This window comes from Macadamia integrifolia, chromosome 11 (genome assembly GCF_013358625.1).
Source record: "Macadamia integrifolia cultivar HAES 741 chromosome 11, SCU_Mint_v3, whole genome shotgun sequence".
Taxonomy (NCBI): domain Eukaryota; kingdom Viridiplantae; phylum Streptophyta; class Magnoliopsida; order Proteales; family Proteaceae; genus Macadamia; species Macadamia integrifolia.
The window spans coordinates 11791449-11799724 of record NC_056567.1 but is presented as its reverse complement, the minus strand read 5'-3'; the positions used below and the strand labels follow the sequence as shown (position 1 = coordinate 11799724).

At 37.4% G+C, this 8276-nt stretch overlaps 1 non-coding gene across 1 annotated transcript; it reads right to left on the bottom strand.

Moving 5' to 3' along the window:
* Positions 1–2038: 2038 nt before the first annotated feature.
* Positions 2039–2145, bottom strand: LOC122094508. The gene has a single exon (XR_006144824.1). It is a non-coding gene; the product is annotated as a small nucleolar RNA R71 (small nucleolar RNA).
* Positions 2146–8276: the final 6131 nt, after the last annotated feature.

The following is an 8276-nucleotide window of genomic DNA, read 5'->3' as shown; positions in this document are numbered from 1 at the left end:
AAAATAAGCAAAAAAAAAAAAAAAATTATAGAAAATTTATCCAAGTTTATTTATCTCTTCTCTCTCCTCCACCATAGCACTTTTGGTCTCAAAAGATCTCACTATCAATTGTGAGTTTCTTCCTTTTAAGAAAGAAAAATTTGTTACCCTACCTCCCCATTCCCTATAAATACAACTCATGTAAGAGGAGGGGAGACACTTTATTTTTCTTCTAGGTTTTTTTTTTTAGTTGCTCTATCTCTTTCTCTAGCCCTAGTTCTAGGTTTATGATTTAAACACTTTTGTAAGTTCTTTTTATTCAATTAATGCAAGCACTTTTGTTTTTGATTCAGTCTTTTATTTTTATTGTTTAAGCAATTCAAGTTGTAATTTTCAAGTTCTAGTGCTAGGCTTAGTTCTAGGTGACAAGAACAAGCTATAATGCATGTCTTTCAAGTTCTATTTTTTTTTTCTTTAGATTTGTTTTCTCTAGTACTAGAAATTTCAGATTTAGTTTATTCCAGATCTAGTTTTTAGTATTGGTAGTATCTCAAATCGATCAAGTTTTTAGCTCAAGGGTTGAAGTTTAAGTAAGTAGGCTCCCTCAATAGTCTTCTCTCCCCCCTCTCATTCCCTCTTCTGACTACCCTTTCTTTCTTAATTTAGGATTTTAATTTCAGTCGTTACATTATTGATATCCCTTTTCCCCCAAGGTTCATGGCTAGTGTATGTGTTGGTTTTGCCCCTCCTAGCTATAGAACCATCAATTTATTACTTTTATTTTAATTGTCTCCCTTTCCTTAAAGCCAAGTAGAGTAACCCTTGTAAATGTGACTCTCTGGTCAAGTAGGGAAGCTCATATTATGATGCATCCCTCGGGCTAAGTAGAGAAATCTATTTGTGAGTCTCTCTCTAGCTTTATCCCCTTTCTTTTATTTTAATTTTTATTTCAGTATTTTTTTCTTTTATTGTTTTTTTTTTAATTACGTGGGTTGTTTATTTTTTGTTATTTATTTATTAATTTTAATTGCGTGGCTTGTGTCTTTAAATTCTTAGATGACGAATGGTTAGGACGTTATTTTAGATACATATGTTTAGGACAGTAGTTAGAATTAGATCACAACCATTAATAGGTTCACTTTCGCATTATTAAAAGAAAATAAAATAAAGTGACTGCTCTCCCTGAGTTCGACCCATAGCTACACTGATCCGTACGCTTGCGATTATATTTAAAATCTCAAACAAGTTTTTGGCACCGTTGCCAGGGAGACAGTTCAATGTTATTTTTCGCTTTCTTTTGGTAAATCGGAGTGCTTTGTTTGCTTTGTTTTGTTTTTCCTTTTTCTTTTATTGAATTCCTTCAGAAGAACAACTTGCAATAATAGTTGTATCGGTGGAGGTCGCCATGCCTTATAGTATGATAAAGACAAGTTTCGCCCTGTAGCAGTACCTCAGGAATTGACCTGAGCAACCCCGGATCCCTGTCGGTAAGCTCTCAAAAAGCCAAAAAAAAAAATTTGCTATCCATTCTTTTGTGCTTGTCTTAATCTAGTTATGGGTAGTTTTCTGTTGCATGAGTGTTAGGTGGGTACATAATACTAAGAATCGGTTAGAAAGAAGAGATCCAACAAGTAGTGACCCTATACGTTTGCTCTCTTTAAAACCCTTCAATATGGGAGACCAACAGCAAAACCCTTCACCTAAATCTCTGAAAGATAGGTTCTACCCTGCTAGAATAGCCCAACCTTCCTGCATAGTTCTACCACAAGTCTAGGGCAATAATTTTGAACTCAAATCTCAATACATCACTATGTTGCCCCACTTCCATTGGTTGACCTCTGAGGATGCATACCTATTTCTAAGAGAATTTGAAGAGGTATGTGTTCTAATTAAGATCCAACAACTTTCTGATGATGCTGTTAAGCTTAGGTTTATCACTTTTGCATTGAAAGACCAAGCTAAGAAGTGGTTGTATGGGTTACCCACAAATTCTATAACCTCATGGGAACAGTTCACAGTTGTCTTCCTTAAGAAGTTTTTCCCAACTCACAAGACCAATAAGCTTAGAAGTGATATCCTTCAGTTTAGGCAAAAGCCTAGTGAGTCATTTTCCAAACTTATGGAGAGATTCAAGGATCTACTCCAAGAATGCCCTCACCATGGCCTAGACCTATGGCATTTATGTCAAATAATTTATGAGGGTATTGATTACCCAACTAAACAAATGATAGAGTCTATGTGCCCTGAGGGATTCACATCCTTTACTGATGAAGGAAAGGCATGGGAATTCTTACTTGACTTAGCTGACAAAACCCATGAGTGGGAATCAACCCAAGAGAGTGAAAGAACCATAGGAGGAAAAGGATATTTTATAGATGGGATAGTAGCCAAGGAAGCCCATTTGGATAGCCTAATCAAGAGAATTGAGGCTATTGTTCCTAGAGAGCCATCATCAGTCAATTTGGTTAAGATTTGTGCTTGAAGCCAGTCCCCTAGACATCTCATAGAAGAATGCCCCAACACCTCTGGGGGCACTTCTATTGATAGTGTTAATGCCTTATACTAGAATAGTCCATATAGTAATACCTATAATCCAGGATGGAGAAATCACCCAAATTTCTCTTGGAATTAGGGCAACCAAGCAGGGCCTTCCAATTTCCATAATCAAGGTCTACCTGGACTCCAAAGGCCTCCCTTTGCACAACAATCTTTTTCCCAAAATACTTTTCCTAGGTCAAATGTAGGACCTCAGGCTAGTTTTCCTAGGGCCCCTCTCCTATCATTTTATCAGCAACCCCCTGGGTTTACTAACACTGGAGAGACAGGTAGAATAAGTGACTTGAAAAAAAATATGGCCCTCCTCATGACAAGCCATCAAAATCTTACGAGAAAACTCACTCAAGTTGTCTCAATTATGCGTGAGAGGGAGAAAGGAACTTTACCCAGTCAACCAGAGCCTAACCCTGTGCATCATCAGCTTGTTAGTTCACAAACATCAACTAATGCACCATTGAATATAGTACAAGGTCAGACCCAATAAGGGCCCTCTAACCAATGTAATGTTGTTTATACCCTTAGGAGTGGTAGAGAGTACCAACAAAGCGTTCTTAAATCTTCCTCATCTATTACTCCTGTTAACTCTCCTTCAGTTGAGGACACAAGTGTGCCTCTTGTTTTAGGCTCGTTTGATGAACCTAAAGATTTTTTTGAAACTAAAGATGATTTGGTTGAGGAAACCAAAAATGATTCTTCTGAACAGGGGCAAATCCCTAACAGTCCTTATGTTCATCCTATCCCATTTCCTAATCGCTTGGTAAACAAAAGAAAGACTGCTTCCATGGACAAAATTTTAGAAGTCTTCAAAAAGGTAGAAGTGAACATCCCTCTTTTGGATGCCATATCCCAGATCCTTGCCTATGCAAAGGTACTGAAAGATTTGTGTACTCACAAACATATCACTAGTGTGCCCAAAAATGCGCTCTTGGCAGGTAACATTAGTTTCATAATTACTTAGCTTATAGCAGCCAAGTATAAGGATCCAGGGAGCCCTACCATATCTTGTGTCATAGGCAACACCTACATTGAGCATGCCTTACTTGACCTTGGCGTAAGTGTGAATCTTTTACTTTACCATATGTACAAGCAACTTGGATTGGGAGAATTGAAAGCCACTGGAACTACTCTTCAGTTGGCAGATAGGTCTGTTAAAATTCTTAAAGGGATGGTTGAGGATGTCTTACTAAAGGTGGGGGGATTTATTTTCCCTATTGATTTCATTGTGTTAGATAACAAGCCCTTCTCAACCAAGGATGAGATCCCACTAATTCTAGGAAGACCATTCTTGGCTACCAGTAATGCATTAATCAACTGCCAGAATGGTTTCCTAAGATTATCTTTTGGTAACCAAACTATTGAGTTTAACATGTTTAAGATAGGCAAGCAACCACATATGGAAGAAGAGAATAATATGATTGAGGATTTTCTGGATTTTTCTGATGATTTACTTACCAACTTTGATATTAATCTTGATTCAGAATTCCAAGAGTGTATGGATGAGTTGGATGATGATAGTGAAAATTTCTTTTCTAAAGTCTTGAGTCTTCACACACCTATGGAGCCCTTAGGACCCCTTTCCAATTCCATTCCCAAACCTTCCATAGTTGAACCCCCTAAGCTAGATCTTAAGGAGTTGTCATCTAAATTGAGATATGCTTTCCTAGGGCTTGACCAGACTCTTCCTGTAATAATTTCTTTAAATTTGACTTCTAGCTAGGAAGAGGAGTTACTTAAAGTGTTAAAAGATAATAAGGAAGCCCTAGGTTGGACCATGGCTGATATCAAGGGTATAAGTCCTATTATGCAACATCATATACATCTTATGGAGGATTCCAAACCATCCACGGAACCCCAAAGAAGAGCTAACCCAGTGATGATGGAAACTATTAAGAAAGAGATCTTAAAGTGCTTGGATCATGGAATAATTTATCCTATTTCTGATAGCCAATGGTTAAGCCCAGTTCACGTAGTGCCTAAAAAGTCTGGTGTGACTGTAGTTCCCAATGCCAATAATGAACTAATTCCAACCTATGTCCAATCTGGGTAGAGAGTGTGCATAGACTACAGGAAACTTAATATGACAACCTGGAAGGACCACTTCCCATTGCCATTCATTGACCAGATGTTAGAGAGGTTACCTAGACATGAATACTATTATTTTCTTGATGGATATTCCTGCTATAACTAGATCCCAATTGCTTTAGAGGACTAACATAAGACCACTTTTACATGCCCAAATGGAACATTTGCTTACAGGCATATGCCCTTTGGGCTTTGCAATGCCCCTGCTACGTTCCAACGATGCATGATGAGCATATTTTCTGACATGGTCGAAAAATTCTTAGAAGTATTTATGGATGACTTTTTAATTTATGGGAATTCCTATTCTGAATGTCTTCATCATCTTTCTCTAGTTTTGAAAAGCTGCATATCTAAGAATTTGATTTTGAATTGGGAGAAATGCCATTTCATGGTTAAGTCTGGTATTGTTTTAGGCCATGTAATATCCAAGGAGGGAATTAAGGTAGATAGAGCCAAAGTGGATTTAATTGATAATTTACCACCTCCTCAATCTGTTAAGGATGTCCGATCTTTTCTAGGGCATGGGGGCTTCTACAGAAAGTTTATTAAGAACTTTAGTCAGTTAGCCCAACTTTTCATTTCATTACTTGTCAAAGATCAAACTTTTGAGTTTTCTAAAGAGTGCCTAGAATCCTTCAAACAACTTAAGAAGGAGTTGACCAATGCACCCATTGTTCAACCACCTGTTTGGACTGAACCTTTTGAACTGATGTGTGATGCTTTGGATTTTACCATAAGAGCGGTTTTGGGTCAAAGGATTAATAAGTTGCCCACTGTCATTTATTATGGTAGTAAGACCTTAAATGATGCACAACTCAATTATATAACCACTGAAAATGAATTTTTAGCGGTTGTGTTTGTATTAGAAAAATTTCGGTCTTACTTAATTGGTTCACATGTGGTGGTGTATACTGATCATTCTGCTCTTAGATACTTAGTTCAGAAGAAGGATGCCAAAGCCCATCTCATTAGGTGGGTTTTACTTTTGCAAGAGTTTGATTTAGAAATTAAGGATAAAAAAGGAGTTGAAAACCTAGTTGCAGACCATTTATCCCGGCTTCCCAATTCCTTGACTGTCTATTCTTCAGTCAATGAGAACTTTTCAGATGAATAGTTATTTACAATGTCCAGTGAACCATGGTTTGCTGAGATTATCAACTTCTTAGTTTCAAGTGTGACTCCGGATCACTGGTCCACCCAAGATAAATATAGGTTTCATTCCCAAGTTAAGCACTTTTTCTGGGATGATTCTTATTTGTTTAAGATATGTCCAGATTAGATTATTCGACGATGTGTTCCTAATCATGAGCAACATTGTATTCTCTCTTTTTGTCATGATCATGCATGTGGTGGACACTTTGGACCTAAGAAGACTGCCGCAAAGGTTCTCTAATGCGGATTTTATTGGCCCACTCTTTTTAGAGATGCTTTTGATTTTTGTAAGGCTTGTCCCGCCTACCAGTCTTTTGGCCGTATCAATAAGAGGAACATGATGCCCCTTAACCCTATTTTGGTAGTTGAGATCTTTGATGTATGGGGCATCGATTTTATGGGACCATTCCCTAATTCCTTTGAGAATTTGTACATACTTTTGGCCATTGATTATGTTTCTAAATGGATAGAGGCCATACCTTGTAAATCTAATGACCACAAACTGGTGGTCCAGTTTCTCAAAGAGAATATTTTTTCCCATTTTGGTGCACCACGTGCAATAATTAGTGATAGGGGTACTCATTTTTGTAATCGGCCTTTTGAGGCCTTAATGAAAAAATATGAGATCACCCATAAGTTATCTATCCCTTATCACCCCCAAACTAGTGGCCAAGTGAAGGTGTCTAATAGGCAGATCAAACAAATCTTGGAAAAAATTGTTAATCCCAACCACAAGGATTGGTCCCTTAGGCTCATTGATGCCTTGTAGGCCCATCGGACTGCATTCAAGACCGATTTTGGTCAGTCTCCCTACTATTTGGTGTATGGGAAAGCTTGTCACTTACCAGTTGAGTTGGAGCATAAGGCCTTTTGGGCCATCAAGAAGCTCAACTTTGGTTTGTCTGATGAGGAAATTCATCGTAGGCTCCAACTATTTGAGTTGGAGGAACTTAGGAATAAAGCCTATGAAATTTCTAGGATTTACAAGGAAAAAACCAAAGCTTTCTATGATAAGCACATTTTGCATAAATCTTCTACAATTGTTGATAAGGTCTTATTGTACAACTCTCGATTGCATCTTTTTTCTAGTAAGCTTAGACCTCGATGGGATGACCCATTTATTGTCCATAATGTATATCCCCATGGGGCTGTAGAGATTTTGAATCTAGGAACAGGGGTAATTTTGAAGGTTAATGGTCAGCGTTTGAAACCATTCCTTGAGTTTCCTAATACTGGTAGTGAAGAGGTCATGGATCTCTATGAACCTCTTTATACTAATGATTAACTTTTAATCAGGTATGACCCCCTTGCATGGTCTTCGTTTTTAATTCTTTTCATGCATTGAGGACATTGTATGACTTAAATGTGGGGGAAGGAAACCAGTTTCTGCTTTTTTCACTTTGTTTTATTTGTTTTTCTTTTTGTTTTTTTGAGCTTGCTAAAGAATGAAGTCCTACTTTGGCTTTTGGCTAATGATTAAACCATTCGGTTGCTTGATGTATGAAAATAAAAGTTTTGACTAAGGTACCCATTTTGAACGTATAAAAACCCTGTTGAGAAGAAAAAAACAAGTCTGTGTCTTAAGATGGGACTTTTTTCTGAAATATAAGAGACCCCTATTTTATGGTGTTGGACCATATGTAAGTTTTCGGGTTCCTTGTACTTTTGATTTGGAGTTGAGACATTCTTTTTAATTTGGCATGAGTTGACAAATGCACAATTTTAAATGAAATGTGAAATGTGGTATAAAGAAGAATAAGAGTTGATTCCCTTGGAACTAGACAGGGCATTGCGCCTCAGGAAGCGTGGTGTCTTAATCGAAATTCCTTGGGAGGAAACTTCTGAAGGAACTCTAGCATCACTGCCTTTGTGGGCATATGTAAAAAGTGAAGCTACATAGTAACTTGGGTGTCTAATGTTTGCTCCACCATGTCATTCAGGCCAAAAGTAGTGGAGTAGAATAGAGTTTATTAAGCAAAAAAAAAAAGGAGAAAAAAATGTGCAATGTCATTAATGCTTAGTAATATGTTTTGGTCAAAAATATTCCAACGCCTTAGTCATTGGTTCCCTATTTCTTTACAAGTGGTTATGCCTTAAGATAAGGATGTTTTGGAAGAGACAAGGTGAGTTTCAAATTAAGAAATATGCTAGTGCCTGGAATTGATAAAGGGTAATAAAAGTTCAAGTGTGGGGGTCCTTTGTAAGAAAAATTATCTTTGCTCCGGATCAGTATGGCCCTTACCTTTAGCCAAGGTTGGGATTTGTTTATTCTGAATTTTGGATGTATATTCACTATAAACACCCACGAGACACAATTCATCCACTAGGGGTGACCTAGAGATTTAAAGGCTTGTTGCACATGTTAAGTGCAACCGTGATTCCTACGAAAGTGAGTTAGGATTTTTCTTTTTATTCTTTTTCTTTTTGTTTTGCTCGAGGATTAGCAAAGTCTAGGTGTGGGGGAATTCTGATTAGCACATTTATGTGTAAAATCTGGGATAATAAAA